The sequence below is a fragment of the Falco punctatus genome (assembly GCF_963210335.1).
Source record: "Falco punctatus genome assembly, chromosome: 2".
Lineage (NCBI taxonomy): Eukaryota > Metazoa > Chordata > Aves > Falconiformes > Falconidae > Falco > Falco punctatus.
The window spans coordinates 21,462,028-21,474,855 of NC_137581.1; the positions used below are offsets into that span (position 1 = coordinate 21,462,028).

At 38.3% G+C, this 12,828-nt stretch overlaps 1 protein-coding gene across 3 annotated transcripts in view; it reads left to right on the forward strand.

Annotated features, from left to right (window-relative positions):
• TNFRSF19 (TNF receptor superfamily member 19) overlaps window positions 1–12,828 on the forward strand; it is an 86,445-nt gene continuing 73,617 nt past the window's right edge. For all 3 annotated transcript variants that reach the window (XM_080376366.1, XM_080376365.1, XM_080376367.1), the window contains exon 1: window positions 1–12,828. This exon is cut by the window's right edge. The gene's annotated coding sequence lies outside the window, so the exon portion shown is untranslated.

Below are 12,828 nucleotides of genomic sequence, written 5' to 3' on the forward strand. Positions count from 1 at the left end.
GAGCATGGCTGGGGTGAGAAAAGGGATGTGGCAGTGACGAACAGCTGTAGCCCTCCCCAGCCACCGCCTCCTGTGGAGGTGATGCAGCTGCAGGAGCCACAGATTGCTTTCAGAGCTCAAGTCTCTGCCACTGCATGGGAGTCTCATGGCAAAAAATAAAAAAGCTACCCATCCTCAGTTAATAGGCAGGCTGGTCTTCTCCTGGGGCTATGTTTCCTGCCACAGCGGGGTGCAACCTACCAGTCTGCCTGTCATGCAGAGACATAATTTACTCTCCTTTGCACAGCCAAAGTGCCTTTGATCCAGAGCCTGGATTAAAATCCAACTTTGAAGCTTTGCTAAGTGGTGCTACATTTAAAACTTTCCTATAAATTGATTTAAAGACCAAACAATTATCTCAGAAAGAGAATTTCCAAGCTCTGCAGCTGCATTGCTGTGACCTCCTCTCACAGAAGCTTGGGTTGGAGCATGATACTTTTGCAACCCCGTAAATCAGGATATCCCTATCTGCATTTTACCTTGGGACATCTTATGTATGTCCCAGGATACAGACTGAAAATCATTTCCCCAAGTGAATCCCCCCCTCCCCTCCACACAAGCAGATTCAGATGGGCAACAGGATATAAGTGTCAAATATACCCCAGGGTCCTAAGCAGCTCTTTTAAAAAACAGCGCAATTAAACAATTGTATAGAAAACTTGATCCTTGTGCTACTTTGGAGTACTGTTTTGGGGTATTTTTGCAGTCCCTTTGGTTACAGACAATTTAAAAACATATTAGGTTGCCTTATCATATTGCTATGCCGGTTCTGTATATCCTTGTGACTAGTAATTGTTATGTTAATGGCAATCACTGGGAAGCAACCTGACAAATTAGAATAAGACCATTACAATTTACACCTAATAAATATAGGTGGATGTAAGAAAATTTATTAAAATATATTCCTAGGAAAACACATCATTAAAAATAAAAGGGTGTCATGCAAGATAATTCAAGGGTTACATAACCTTACAATCTAACCACGTACATATGCACTAAAAAAGCATTCTATATGCTGATCAGCTAAGGAACCAATCAGGAATTTTATCAGCTTTTTAAAACATGCTACTGTTATCTGTTAGGTCTCTGTAAATACCATTTGCAGCAGTTTATAGACATCAGTGACTTGTTCGAAGCAAAAGATCGTTGCCACTCAGATATGTATCATTTAGCCCTCTATGTGTTTCAACACTAACTAGTGCAATTAATTTTCACTTTACTCAGACAGAGAGAATGTGATTTTGGAAAAAATGTGCTGATTTTTTCCCCATTGACACATATCATAAATAATCTCTGAGCATGCACTACCTTTGTGTGTCTTGTATGTACATTTATACTCTTCCCTCCAGTCATTCCTTATAAGCATGTGAAAAATGATGGGGGTTTTCCAGAAGATAAACGCTTTTACTGCTTTCCATTTTCATGCTATTTAATTGGTTATTTTATATCCCTGGTTCCTTTTACATCTTTAACTGTTTGTCTTGCAAGACCCCCAGCCACCTGTCCAGCCCCTGCTCCGCCTCTGAGGCTACTTTTTGTTTGAAATAGTCTGTGATGTATTATTTGTTTCTGATTATAGCTAATTCTTCTCATTCTATGCAGACAAAGTGCTTTTTGTTAAGATTAATATTTAACCAGGGCAGAAACTACTGAGATCATCTAACCTACCTCTCTGAATAATAATGGCCATGGGACTGCCTTGAATTAACTTCCCTTTCAACTGGAGGAGACCTCTAAAAACACATATGAACTTGATTTAAATGATCTCAGTGATGGTAAATCTACCACAACTCGTGATAAACTGTTCCAGAGTTTAATTAACATCTCTATTAAAAATGTGTGCTTTATTTGTAGTTTACATTTATCTGCTTCATCTTGCACCAACTGGATTTTATTAACATCTAGTTTGGTTTAGAGTTCAAAAAGCCTTTTCATAGCAAGTTTCTGGTTTTGATATAGGTACTTACACATTTGTTGACTCTCTCACCCCAAAGCAAGTTTTTGAGCACTCTGGCCATTCCTACAGCCTTTCACCTTCTTGACATGTAGACGTGAGACCCTGGCGGTTTTTATTTCTCTGAGTTACATGACCATCTTGAGCCACAGTCAATATTTCAGTCTAAACTTGAAGTCTGTATTGCCCTATTCATGTATCCAAAGATGGAAACTGTCTTTTTCACCAAAGCATCATTTTCAGATTATAATCCTCTTGAAAACCTTTGGCATAGGGGACTGAGACAGGGAGACACATGTTGCAGCCAACATCTATGAGGACACCATTTATAAACTGTTACTACTAGTAGCATCAAGCTGTTGTTACTAGTAGCAGATAATGGTACATTCAAGTATTCAGACACACATCCAAAATCATGCCTTGCTGCCCGGCTGGAGAAGCCTTTGGGAGGCCAGTCCTAGTGGTTTGCTCAGAAGTGAGGGGTCATGTTGAGGCTCTGGGGGCTCCAGGTGGGTGCTCAGTAAATCTCTTGTGGTCCCATGCTTCATCAGGCTGCATGCAGCAACCACCACCTTCCTCAATATAGTCCAAGTTGTACAACCTTTGTAGGTGTATGCATGCACTGATAGCCTTGCACAGTCTCATGGTGGCACATAATTTTTCTTTCTTCAGCCAGATGTTTTCAGGTCACTATTTCTACATCTACATGCAGAAGCCCCACAGACCCCATCCACACAAACTCACCCAGGAGAGTTGTTGTTCGTAGCACTCCATCTTGATGCTCAAGGCTTCTCCAGAGTTTCTCCTTCCCAGGCCCCTTGCCTGTAACTAATGGCCTAAATACTCCTTTCAGCATATGGACATTTCTGTGCCCAAACACTCCTTCATAACATATTTCTCAAATTACTCGGATGATCCTGCATTCACAATTTGTCCTTATCACAATTTATTTCTTCCCCAGGCATCTCAATGTCAGAACAAAGTTTCATATAAGAGCGCTGAGAACCGTTTTTACATTACCTTTAACATAGACAATCTTGATGCTAAATATTCAAATATGCCTAAAAACAGTATAGAAAAATATATTATCATCTCAGGTTTTAAAGCTAATTTTTTATTTTAAATGTTCTTCCTTCCCCCAAAAGAAGTTGAAGTGAGCTTCACAGATTTCTATTACAGGTGTTCAATCTCCTTTTATCTTCATCTATTAAGATAATCACGGGTGTAAAAAACCCCACATTTGTCTACAACTCCTTGGAACTTCTAAAAACTTTGACATTTGAAATATATCAAAACTGTCTTTAAATAGTGTATCATGGGTTTTTGAACTGAAAACTATCACTGGTTCATAACATATTCTGTAGAATATTTTAGCTTGTTTTCTTTTATATCTGTACATCAAAGCATCAAAGCAAATCTAGAAATAAGAACATAAATATCCCCAGCAGTAACTTTCTGTTTTCCATGAATTTTAAACACTTTAGACAGGAACAAACTTATCACTTAGATCCTCAAACAAAGCCTACTGAAATCAGCAAAAGGACTACCTCTGACTTCAATGTCTTGGAGTTAGCCCCTTAAAACTAGGACAGGATTGCTTCATTCACAGGTTCACTGTTGTACAAACCAGCTGTTTTGCTTGATGATCAAAAATTGCTAGCTTAAACCAAAACAAACCAAAACAAGTAGAGCAGAACCAGCTTGTCATAAGAGGATATTTAAAGGGGCTAAATAGTTAAATATGTGCTGTATGTTTATGGCTACCTTCTCTGTAAGCAAAGTAGCAATATTTGGAAAATTTGCTCCAGAGTGAGTATTTTTCCTGGTGATACCCTTCAGACATGTGATTCCCTTCTCCCTATTTCTGATTTATACTGGATTGGTTTTGGGTTATCTGGGACTTATTTTCAAGTACCAGTACTTTCAAAGGCCTGAAAGGTATCTGAGGTAGGCATCGTCATTAAAATAAATTTAAAAAAAACCAATAAACAACACATGAACTACACAACATACATTTGCAGAAAACAAATGGGGAAAGAAAAAAAAAAAAGAACAAGTGAAAAAGATAATTTTCTGCAGGCAGGATGCCACTGTTCCACACTAAGACCTATGCTGTTGAGGATGTTGCAGGCACACAGCTCATTAGACTGGTTTAGACTCTCAGGACATATCCCTTTCACCTAAAGAGAGTTATCTGGGAGTTCGGTGCCTTAGGTGTCTACACTGGTCATCCCTACAACCCACATGCAGGCAGTGGACAAAGATCAGTACCACTGGAAGCTAAGTCACCACACCAGTCTTGGGCATCTTGTTCAAGCCAGGATGAAACCCTGCTTGAAAGCCCTTTTTTGTCTCCTTAGGCTACTAGGAAAGCATAATTATCTGTTGTAGCCTCCAACTGTGGAGAGCTGAAGTTAGGTGAGATGAATTCTGCCAACAAGAACTGATTACCCCAACATTCAAAAAGAGCTAATTGAAAATAGGCAATTGGCAACAGGAGAGCAAATGACATTCCAGCAGGTATGTACAAGCTAAGTTCCTTTGGGAAAAAAAAGCACTTTTTGAATATTCATATATTTTGACATGAATCTAATTCCAACTTTCCACAGAAAGATTTTCATGACAGTGTTGGACACATTTGAGATCAACATATACAGAATATGTAGAAGAAATCAAACACGCTAAGAGATTCTACCACTGACTGTTACAGATTAAAACAAAACACCGCTAGATAAAAGGATGACACATGTAGTATTTGAGGGATGGGTTATATTTTACTTATCCACCTAAAAATCATATAGGTCAAGGAAAAAAGAATTAACCTAGAGACTGCATTAAAAATTCTAAATCAAGCATGTTATAAAAATTAAAACTATTACTTTTTTATAAGGTGGCAGAGTGAACATGAGAGAATTTACAAATGAGAACATGGTGTGACAGAGAGAATATACTTCTTACAGAGTGCAGATTTCTCATCCCACAGATCAGAATCGATTCCACCAGTAAATCACTATTACCCACCTCAATACACTAAGCTTTTTAAAATAACTTCTCCCATATGTGCACATGTTTAAAATCAAACAATCCACTGAAGAGAAATTATCATTATTTCTGGAGACTATGCAATGCCAATATAATATAAATTCTGCATCCTGAGGCACTTTATTGAATTGAGCAACGTTTCTCCTCATACCTAACTGACTCTGCATGTGTATGTCACCTTTATCAAGAGTTACTCACATGTCAATGTTTGCAGGGTGTAAGGTTCTTATACAGAGCTATAGCAATCTGGGCTTGAAAACATGTAGTTTCATCCGGTAAGATAATCTTTCTACTGAGGCCTCAAGAACCGCAACTCATAAGGTGTTGCTTCTATTGGAGCCTTCATGTGCTTTGCAGAAAGTTGGGTATTATTTTTTTTCAGGAAGGACCCCAAATTTTAAGGTACATGAGTGTAAGTTGCCAGAAATCTACAAGTTCATGCAGCCTTAAAATTCAAATTACTGTTTCAATAAGAATCATAGAATCATTTAGGTTGGAAAAAACCTTTAAGATCATCAAGTCCAACTGAAGATGAAGTATACATTCAATAATGCTGCTTCTGTGCTATCTGGTAATTAATTGACTTTATTTCATCTTACAGTCTACACTTCTTTGCTGTGCTGTGAACTTGCCTTTTTAAGTTTAAACAAGCCTGGTATAGGGCAGATCCCATCTCTCAACACCATTTTTTCTGGCTTTCTCTGTGACCTCAAGAAGACAGCTCTATTTCCATACAACCATACAAATAAAACCACATATTTTCTCAAACATCAGGGCCAGAAACATTTTAAAACTAGGGCTGGGAGCTTCTCTGGAAATTTACCAAATTATTCTAGAATAATTATTTCAGTAAATTCCAGTAGCTTCACAAGTGTGGGCACACCTGCAGAATGGAGACAACCATTCTGTAGCAAGGAATGAATTCCACAACAAATCTTCTCCATAAATTACCACCCCAGCAAGGAAGGATATAGCAATTCCTCTACATTACACATCTGGTCTTGGTTTTAGCATCTGCCAACAGATTTTAAATGGACATTTTTGATATGGGTGGGTTTTGTCCTCCTTCATTATTCTTACAATAACAATTCAGACCTACTCCTTTGTAAAACTGCCTGAGAATCCTCACCTAAAAAGGTTCAGTTTGAATCACTAGTATCATAACTACTTTTGTATTTAATTGGGAAGGTCTATTTGCTGTTTGCATGCCAGTAAGAACAAATTGTCTCTCTTTGCTATTTTTATATCAATAGGGTTGTCTGATCTTGTTCTATCATAATTATTGTACTTTTGTTATTTTGGAAACAGTTTAGCTGTCTTCTGTCAAGCGGTTGCATCCTGCATCCAGTGTGCTCACCTGCCATAATACTAATTTCTGCTCTCGTTCTTGATATTTCTCTAGGCCTTTTCAGCAGATTAATTAAACAGAAATAAATAAATAAATAAAAACAAAAAAAAAACCACAACAAAAAACAGACACAACTTTTCCTTTCTGGAATTGGCATAAACATATATAAACAGAACAATGTGACAAGTATGCAGTGAAATAAATGATAGTGTAATATTCTGCCACATGGTATTTTTTGTCTACAGGTATGCACATGTGCATTTGGCAATTTTGACATTTTACCATCCCAGTGTTGCAAATGCTAGTTTCAGGGAAGCTGTGCAGGCACAGAACGTCTCAAGAATATTTTCCTTTGAACAGACTTGTTATTTCAGTCAGCCACAGGACCTAATGAAAATCATTTACACAGGGGGTGACTTAGAGCAGTGAAACAAGTGAAACACTGTGTTATTAAAATATGATCAAAAGGTTGGCAGTGCATTTAAAGAAGACACGATGGGATGTAAAAGTATTTCAAGGACTCACCATCAGGGTGGCTGTCCTTATCCTGTAACCGTTTAAAATCTTCACAGGACCAAACGCCGTACGACACATACGACATACCCTAACATCTGTAGAGCAGGGGAAGCTCCAGGGACAGTTCAGAGGATGAAGGTGATAATAGTGCAATAGGAGTTCACCTGTCCTGCCATAATTTGGGGGAGCACAGAGCACATAGCTTGGTGTTACACTTCCTGCTGATGCTGGGTCTCCCCATCTCCTGCTTGTTCACCTCCGTCTGCAGCCAGAGGCGACATCATCCAGCTGTCCCATGCCACAACTGCACTGCTGACAGCTGTGTGCTATAATCTTGGCATGAGAACTGCATCTGAATTGCTTGCAAGTCACAGCTGAAAGGCCACAAGCTTTCTTACCCCAGGCTATGAAATATGGAAGTGTTTAAACAAATCTGGTTTCAAAGGGCAGATGTCATTTTTGGTCCTGATCCTTTTGGCTTTAGTGCAACTCCAGAGAGCTGAGTAGCCATAAAGTGCAAGCAGTATCATGCATTTCATGTATCTTATCCAGTTTCACCACTTAAAGCAATAAAATTAAAAAGCAATCAACCAAAAAAATAGTTCTTAATCACTACTCCTTGGTAGGGTGGGAAAGGGCAAGAGAAATTAAACCACTATGAATATCAAAGTAGCCAAGATCTCATTAAATGTATATGATCTCCTACAATGCTTAAACTATTGGCCTACCTCAATGCCTTCAGGGAACTCCTCACATGTGGCCCTCATCGCTCCACACCCAAAACATTTGCTGCCTCCTCTGGAAAAGAGATATTTGAGGGCATCTCTGCCACTTACCTCTCTCAGGCACCTCCAAGAGAATGTGTCACAGGTGGCACCAGGCAAGTTTGACATAGCAAGAGTCAGGACTAGGGGAGCGTGCTGGGCTTCCTCCACAGGCCAAGAAGCATCCCCAAAAAAGATGCAGTAAAGCTGCAGGTTTTTCCCCTTTGCACAGAGCCGGGATGCTTTATGTCTCAGTGGATAGTGGTACACCAACACCGCAGACTGTTCTGTAAAGATAACCCATGTTGCTTGCAGGTAAGTTCTTTGGACCCCGATTACAATATAGGATGACAGCGCAGTGCTCAATCCAGGCAAATTTGTTCTGCTCCCTGCACCAGGCTGAACGTTCAACCTGAGCTAGTTGGCACATTTCTGCACTTACTGCAGGGTCAGAACTCGCTTGGACCTCGGAATAAACACAAACAGGAGGGACTGAAGTGATTCCCAATGAACCAGAGAGGATATGGGACATCTGTCCAGCTTGAGAGGGAGTTTTTTGAGTAAACAGAAGGGCAAACAAAGTAAAACTCACCTTCACAGACTATTTTAGGAGATTTTCACACACATTTCCTAAGCAAGAACATCTCACGTAAGTTTTACCATGGGAAGGAGAAACCTAGGGCATTTTGATAACCCGGAAAAACCTGCTTAAGACTTCTGAGCTTACAGCATCTGTGTGTGCATATAAAACATTCTTAAAAGGTAGGCGTGTGCATGAAACAATTACATCAGAGATTATATGCACTTCCACCTTCTATGAGATTATATATGTATGCAAAAGAGGGAGGCTACATGTAGAAGAGAGAACTACAATTATCTGCATCAAGATAGACACAAGTTTCAGGAAATTATTTTGGCACAAAACTTGGAATAGTAAATTAAAATATAAAGGTAAAACATGGAACCGTGACACATCTTCAGCTTAGATAAGGCTGCATAGCATAAGATACTGTAGAAAATTGTATTTGTATTTATGCCATGACAGGTGGCTACAGATTCGTGCCAGACAAACGACAGCTAACAGACAGCAGCATTTAGAGAACATAAATCATACAAGCCAATTGTAATATTCAGAAATTCTAACTAGTAAGAGCTCAAGTTACACTATGGGTGGGCAGAACAAAACAGACTTTGAAATCTGTCAGGAAGTACAAGACTTAAAATATGGGAACAGTCCTGATTGTTCATACTAATTGAAGAGCCCTCTAATTCTGCTCGCAGTATCTATCTTGCCCTCCTACTGAGAGGAGCAGTTACTTACTGGGAAACAAGTGAAAACGTGCTTCAGTACACTGCGCACATAATACCTTGAAGTTCAAATTTACATTAGGAAATTTACAATTTAAAGCAGGTAAATAAAAAAGTTTCTTTCCAGTAAAGTGAGTAGTTCTACTTACTTCAATCAGCATGTGGCAACAAAAAAATGAAAATTAAAAATTCCTTATGTTTTTCTACCTTTTCTAACTTAAACACTTTAAAATGTCACTAAATTTAAAACACTTATGATATGTATTTTATTTTCCAACATCTGTGCTGCCTGTTCAGTGTTAATATTTTATCACCTGACTAATAAATATAAGCATCTTCATTTTTTTGTTGTTGTAGTCAGTGTCCTTTACTGGCACTTATTTATGAAGAGAAGCATTTAATCCAAATAAGATTTTCTACTTTTATGACAAAAGAAGCCATCAGACATAATCCCTGTATTTAATGAAAATATCTAGAGATTCTACATTAGATAGAACTCACTGTTTTATCTATGAATTATAAAACCATGTCAACTTGTGGATTCCAGGCATTTTTATAAGAATTTTTATGTGCTGAGCTTTTTTTCGACTGTGAGTTGTTACAGGGTTTCATGTTTTCTTTTGCAGCGTCTGATACCAGCTAATGCCCCACAGGAGGCAGAGGGCTGTGCCACCTCGGTAGGACCCTGTATACATTGGGGCATACGACGACCTATTCAATGAGAAAGAAGGTGTCAGACTACTAAAAATTTGCAGTGAGGGGTTGTTCTAGTTATCACCTGTTTACACTCAGTGAATAGTTAGAAATCAAAGAAAGGAACTCTTCAAAGAAAATGTAGTAGTCCTATCATTGTGATTACAGTGGAGACTTCACAGGATAATTTGCTGGGAAATGTAGAAAAAACAAATCCTCCAGCAAAATCAAACAAGTCCAGACTATGCAGAACTTGTGTTTATTTTTGCAAGTAGATGGACTTTCAAATATCAGAATCTTTTTTTTTTTTTTTTTTTTTCCCTAGTAAAAAGGCCAAAGAGGACAGTAAGGAAACTCTAACAAGTAGTTTTTGGAATTAATTATCCTTTAGACAAGTTGTTATGTCTCCACCTTCTATGCTATTTGTAAAAATAATAAAATCATTGTTATACAAGGAGACTCCTTTGTTCCCTTTCTCCCTATTGTACTGAAAATGACTTCCAGATATCAAAAAAGGAATATACTTCATATTATTACCAATGTATAATGTTTATGTATTGCTATACCTACTAGCTGGTTTTGATGATTGCCACTTTTTTCAGGTAAAGAATTTACTAAGTAGATCTGGGTATTTCATTGATACAAAAAGTGGGCAAGGTCTCAGTTCCCTGACACAACATCATTCAAGTAATGAGAAGTATAGTTGCAAATCCTGCACCAGTTAGCCCTTAGCCCAAAAGTTTTTTACCACATCTTTGTCTGCAGTGTCGTACCACAGTATTCTTTATTCTGTTCTGGCTTTCTGCTACTGATTTAGAGTTGCTTCAGTCTTTCTATTGTACTGGTCACCACAACATACACGCTCTCATACAACCCCAGTCTTCTTCACACTGAGGAACACCTGTAAGATACTTATTCTTTCAGACAGCTGACCCAAATAAGTTTATTTTTGTCTTATGCTTATTTTGAAAGAAGGATGTCATTACACTAGGAGCTGAGACATGAGAGAAGTTGCTGTGTCTCAGCTAAGCTGTGGTAGTTGCTCATGCCTGTTGTAAATGCAAACTTCAACAAAACAAAACGATGTAAGTCAAAGTATGTCATAACACTATAATCTAGCAGCATGCACGGAGAAATTATTCTCTTTCAACTGTTAATATAAGTTGAAATGTCCAAGTCACCGGCTTCAAATACTTAGCCATTACAGTTACTATAGCTGTTACTGTTAAAGAAGTAGCAGCAGCAGCAATTTGACACATTAAATGTGATTAACCGTTACAAAGGGATTTCTAATTACTTGGAGGACATACCACAAGCATTAAATACAAATACTGGCACTTTACACAGGAGATCTTGTGGTAATTAGAGCTGGTCCTACCCTCGACATGGCATAAAGAGGCAACAGGTCTTTGCAACACCTGCAGCAGTCTCCTCTCTATCAGTGGAAATGGTTCAGCTGGAAATACATGGAAAGCCTTCGTGGGCTGCATCCTCTAAATTTCTCAGGCCATTTCTGACCATTACAGCAATTCACTGAGATACACATGAGGTTCTTTGCATCTGCCAGAAAGAGAAGAGGTGGGCCTGTGCTCAAGTCCTCTGCCAGATAACTTTGAATAAAAGCATTGTCTAAGGCCAACACAGACATTAAATAGTGGTTTTGTGGCTATGCTACATAGAATGAAGACTCTTTACTTTCCTCCCTTTTAAAAACTTCAATTCACTACTTTTTGCAGTGTAAGGTATGCTTCCACTGAGTTATAGTGCAATTATAGCCTACCTAAGCAGAGCCTGGATAGCTTTAATTTCTCCAGTTTGAGAAACAACATCAGTAAAGGTGTGGGGCACCACTGACTTCAGCAAAATCTAGAAAACCAAGTACTCATGTATTTTCATATAGCCTGGTATAAAGCCAGTGCTGCTAAAGATTCACTGATACAACTACCTGAGCCTGCCCTTCACTAAATGAAAGTTATGTCAGGATGCCCACACATACTGCAATCACACCTCCCAATGGCAACATATGCATAACCTCACTTGTTAGATTATTAAAGACCACTTTATTTTTTAAAGAGACTGTCCATGGGCTGTTATTACTCATAGTGCTGTTTTCCTGTACTGAGGACAGCAGAGCTATGGCATGGCCTCACAGGAATCCCCAACAGCATTTCTAGATGATTCTGCATCAAGAGAGAGACTCTGACCTTTCCAGATTAGGTGTTATTTTAGTTCCTTTGCCCTCTCCAATTGCTTTAAAGTCCATGTGCAATTGTACTTTTCTTGTTCCTTGTATTCAGGGAACTTAAAGACTGTATGTAATTATGACTAATGGCCTCAATTCCCCTACCTGAAAGCATTTACAAAGGACCAGCCACATCTCTGTCAAAAATGTTTAAAAAGCAAGGCAGAGAATATTACATATATGATTTTAAATGTTAGCTCAGCTGTAAACTTTATTGTCTTCTAAAATAGCTAACATCTGTAGATAAATCAATGCTGTAACAGAATTTTTTACAGATTTGCAATGTCTCATAAATCAATATTTTTACAAAATAAATGGTCCAGTCTTTCAAACTCAAAAACAGTTATCCAGTCTTCAGTATATCCCACAAGTTCAGCAAATTACATATTTAACCCACTCAGCCATAACAGACTGATTTTCATTCATTCTTTACAGATGTGTGAAAGACCTTCTTTTCTCTCATTCTTGTGTTGTCTCCCACATATGTCAGCATACTTCAAATGTAAAAAGAACTCCATCAAGATGGATTAAGTCCTGCATGAGATTATTACTAATACTTATACATATGAAGCAGGAAGGAGATGAAATAGCAGAAAACTTCAAAATGCCAGTTCAGGTTCATCCTTCTCTAACTGAGTAGGGAAGAAAAGTCATTCCTATGCAGTGTTTTATGGGCTGGAATTTAAAACCTCCTGAGGTACATACAAGCTAGCTACATTGCTGAGCATTCATGGTTTGAAACAGGAATGTCTGAGGTATGTTTTTCACTATATATGGTAGGTGGATATATTGACTTTTCAGCACAGTGATAATTAGTTGTGAATGAGTAGTACTATAGTGGCCCTCATTCTCTTTATTCCTTCCCTTCTATAAAGACATAATTAGCAAAGTTGCAGGAAAATTTCATTGTACTTGAATATCA